The following is a 4,832-nucleotide window of genomic DNA, read 5'->3' as shown; positions in this document are numbered from 1 at the left end:
TTCTTATTGCAATTGCTAATATCCCAGATTCTGGGCCACTCCCTCACACAATTCACAAGTTGGCACTTTTCCATCGCATTTTGTTAGCTTTTGACAGCTCACACGTTTGTCCGTTGTTGGACCTTTTCTATAAATATACGTTCTCTGCTATTACCTTGACTGTTCCACCAGTTCTTTGTTCAGTTTCTAACGAAGAACTCATAAAAGGGCTGTCGGGTGACACTTCAGAGGAATGGAAATTTAGTGAATTCCCCTCTCACACCGTGGCAGTCGAGAGAACCGTCAAACTGGTGACAGAGGTATCTTCTAAAGTTATTGGCCCTCAATCTCGTGATCGTTTTATACGCTCTATACTGAAATCTATTCAACAAGTGCCAAAGTTTAGTACAAAATCTGATTTTATCAATAAATTTGACACAGATTCAGACTAAAACAAGCCTGACATATGGTTGGTTGGTTGGGTTGGGCTTGGGAGGAACCCGAAGAGCAGCCACCTTTACGCGGTGGGTTCTGGGTGACCAATACAGGTTAGCTGAGAGCTGCAACAATTTTCACCTTRCGCTGTGGCGCGCCGCATTTTCGCTCGTATCTCGGGAACGGTTTCGGTAGCAAATGACGTGACATATAACTTTTGTTTTATACATTTTGCCATAAGATTCGTATTTCAGGCGCTAGGTCGACAATTTCACGATTTTAGGTGAATTTCCGAAATTTCAAGGCCGGAGTTCAACCCCATGAAGATGCAAACAAAAAGTTGCTTTGGAATCAGGAAGTTCTAAGGCAACTTTTCCGCACTATTAGAAATCCCAAATTGAAAAAAGTTCGGAATCGACCCACCCTATAGATTAGCCACCTTGCTAGATCCGAGATTTAAAAGAGGGTTTCAGTCAAGTCAAAATGCGGCCCAAGCGTCCATGATGCTGGAAAACGAATTGGTTGAAATCAACAGAATTGCAACATCGTCATCGAATGACAACAGGGAGGAACCGCCGGCATCAAAAAGCGTTAAAATTCCACAGATTTATGACTTTTTGACAGAGAAGATATCTAGCAAAGTCAAATCCAACAGAGCGGATGCTATCATCACGTTACGGGAATACACTGAAAAAACCAATGGGCCGCTAGATGTAGACCCATTGGAATACTGGAAGGTAACAATGACATTTTATATAACGCTTATATAAACAAACATTTATCTCAATATCAGACTAGAGCGACTGAAATGAAGTCAATGCATATCATGGCATGCAAATATTTGTACATTCCGGGAACTTCAACGGAGTCTGATGTATGTTCAGCAAAGCTGGAGAATTAGTCTCAGACAGTCGAATAAGACTGAAGGAAAAAAATATAGATATGTTGTTATTTATCAACAAAAATCACGAAATATGCTAAAATTGTTCTCTTTAAAAACACTGAGTGGCTCTTTGATCTCCGTTTTAACGTAAACTTAAGCTTTCAACATTATCTTTGATAAATTTGATTACACATCACTCGGTGTTTGGTAAAACACGTTGTTGGCTTTACTTTATGCGCAATTACAATAAACTTATCGTATGTAACTTACAAAAAATACATATATGTTATAAAATAAAATAGTTTAAGTCTAAGTTTTTTCACCTTTATTTAAAACTACTGATGAAGTCCAAACGTTTTATTAAACACATCATGTACATTTCATTTCACTCATGCAGTATACACATACTCACACGCTATAGATTACATTAATTGTAATAAATATACATGTGATAAGGTTAGATATTATATTAAGTTTTTAATAGTATTTTTTATCAAAATGGTCCAGATCGTTACAGCTTATGGAACAAATTTTCGGATTAAAGTATGCAGGACATCGCCTGTCTTTCAATCATCAATCATATGGATCAAAGTCAACCGAACCGAAAATTCTGGTAATGGTTATAAGAGAGCTGGGTCAAGTTTTCGCTCAAATTTATTCATTTTAGGCACACAGATAAACTGTCATATTAGAACACCAATTTCATAGAGATACCTGAAATATTGGTTGATATATCCAGCATAAAGTCTCCTGGAAGTTCGAAAACCTTTATATTATGTATATGGGGATTTAGGAAAGTATTGGCTGGATTAGCCATATTTTTGACATACGAACATACTATTGTCAGAGAAGGATTATCCCTGAATTTCAGTTATATACCTCATACATGGCGCATACTAAATTTAGTCAAAATCGGTTGATCGAGTCCCGACATATGGGATTTCACCAAAAAGTGGGCGGTGCCTAGCCAATTGTCCAATTTTAACACCGGCTCACATAAAGGCTTCTCATATCATCTTGGAGGTAAAATTTAATATCTCTGGCGTAATTAGTTAAGCATTTATTGCGCTTTTAGTAATTTTTAACAGTACCGTTATATGGGGAGTGAGCGGGGTTACTCTCCGATTTCATCCATTTTCACACTGTCGGTAGAAGTTGTTATAAAATTTATACTCAGCAAATGTGGTTGTTATGGCTGTAGTGGTTTAGGAGTACATTAAACTACTTAGAAGGCGTGACCACGCCCACATTTTCAAAAGGTATTACACACATTACACCCCTGCTATTGCGGTCCACTGTATCAAATAATAATATACGAGCTCAATTTTTATACTCTGAACAGAGTAATTTAAGTTTGTCAGTCACGAAGTTTGTAACACCCAGAAGGAAGCTTCGGAGACCCTGGGTCGATTTAGCCATGTCGTCTGTCCGTCTGTCTGTCTGTCTGTCTGTCTGTATATATACGAACTAGTCCCTCAGTTTTTACGATATCGTTATGAAATTTTGTAGACGTCATTTTCGATATTTTCGGTCAAAAGCGAACTATAGATACTGGGGTCCACATATTCGGTACCTAGGGACTTGACCAGCTTTGGTTGAATTAGAACAACTTTTGGTCATAGCATGGAATAGTTTAAAGAAATTATTACTGCAAAATTTTATCCCGTTATATAAACTACATCATGTTTTGTGTACTGGAAACTTAAAGAATCAAATGAGATTTAAAATTTTGTTAGTGGGAAGCAGGCGCGATTGTAATCTGAATTCGTCCATTCAAATGTAATAATTCTTGTGTAATTTGATTTATTGCGCTTTCAGTAGCTTTTACCAGTACCGTTGTATAGGTAGTGAGCGGGGTTATCTTCCCATTTCATCCATTTTCACACAATTCTTATAATAGTTGCGCTTAGTACACTAGGCTGTTGTAGCTTAATTTGCTTAGGAGATATGTACACTAAACTTATTAGATGGCGTGACCGAGTCACATTTTTCAAAAACTTTTGCCTGCATGTGGCCTTTGCCACTGCGAATCCCCTGTAACAAATTAGAGGTTTATAAATTTTCGGTTAATGACGCTTTTAAGACTTGGCAGTGGTCCTATTACACCCATCTACGAACTCGAAACTTTTTTTATACTAAGGAGCTTTCATGACAAGTTTCATCAAGGTGTCGCTATTTTAACTCAAGTTAGCGCGTGCACGGACGGACAGACAGACATTCACCCGGATTTCAACTTTTCTCGTCATTGTGATCATTTATAGTATATATGCTTGTATGTATCTATACTAGCTTACCCGGCAGATTTCGTTCGTCCGCCATCGGTAGATAAAACACGTAAACTTTTATATAAAATAGTTTTAAAAAACACAAAACGAATTCGTTTTTAATAACAAAGAATTTTTTGAATGAAACATGAAGATATTTAATTTTTTTCGGCAAATCTTTTACTTACAAAACAGAGTTCTCCTGAAATACTGTCTAATGAGGTTTAAATTTGATATTGGCAGACACACAATCATCCAGTCTCTTAATCAATTTAAAGGTTTCTCACACCTTTTTGTATTTTTTGTTTTATTACGTGATGCGTAAATAAACAAAGAAGATGGTTTACCGACGCGCGAACACGCGACGTATAATGTCCCATGCGCAAAGCAAGGAATATTTAAGTTAATTCCGCAAACATATAAAGATTATCCTTGCGATTTATTTATTTATGGTCATTGCAAAGACCAGATGCACTGGAAATTATAATCGAATAACGGAATCAAAATATCCTCTCCTTTGTGTTTTCCTTTTATTCCTGTTTCCTCAGTGACATTATTCATCGGCTTTTTCACATCCAGTCTTGATCGATTGCACAGGTTAATTAATGTTTCGCAGCATGACGATAACTTATTCTACTTTTAACTGCAAATTGTGAGATAGTAATCCAGGCAATTCAAGTGAATATCAAACTTCGTACGGTAGTTGACTACGTCATCCTGGTTCAGATCGATGTCGACTGATTTGAAGAGAACCAACTGTCCTGAAAGAAAATAAAATGAGATCCTTAACATTTTTTATTTTTGGACTGTCGCGCTATATCTGGGAAAGACGCTGATTTTTTTTTAATATTTCTTTATTTATTGGATCTGCTTGATAAAAGCTAGCAATAAACCTTGCAGGAATTTACCAAGTTATTAGCCAATGGGAATATCAAGATCTTTATAAATGTTTTCATTACGCATGTACAATGGGTGAAGGCGTGATTGTTCTAAGCATTTTATATTGGAACCTTTGTACTTGTATTATATCAATGTGGGTTGCATAGGTCGTACCGCACAGTTGAATGTCATACATACAAATCGGTTTTATGATTTCATTGTATAACAGGACTTTGTTGCCTAGGCTGCTCGTAACTTCATGCAAATTATTTTACTCGCTATAACTTCTCGCCACGTGGTCCTTCGATCCAGGTGAATCCCAAAATAAGTTACTTCAATCGCTTGTGGTACTAGGATATTGTTTATTTTAGTGAGAATGTAACATGCTTGCA

General features: G+C 36.7%; 1 pseudogene; it reads left to right on the top strand.

Moving 5' to 3' along the window:
• Positions 1-914: 914 nt before the first annotated feature.
• Positions 915-1,395, top strand: LOC108978801 (annotated as a pseudogene).
• The last annotated feature ends 3,437 nt before the right edge of the window (positions 1,396-4,832 follow it).

This window comes from Bactrocera latifrons, unplaced genomic scaffold, assembly GCF_001853355.1.
Source record: "Bactrocera latifrons isolate USDA-ARS-PBARC rearing strain unplaced genomic scaffold, ASM185335v1 scaffold_1279, whole genome shotgun sequence".
In the NCBI taxonomy this organism is placed as follows: Eukaryota; Metazoa; Arthropoda; class Insecta; order Diptera; family Tephritidae; genus Bactrocera; species Bactrocera latifrons.
Note: the sequence above shows the minus strand (reverse complement) of the source record. Positions and strands in the feature narration are given on the sequence as shown.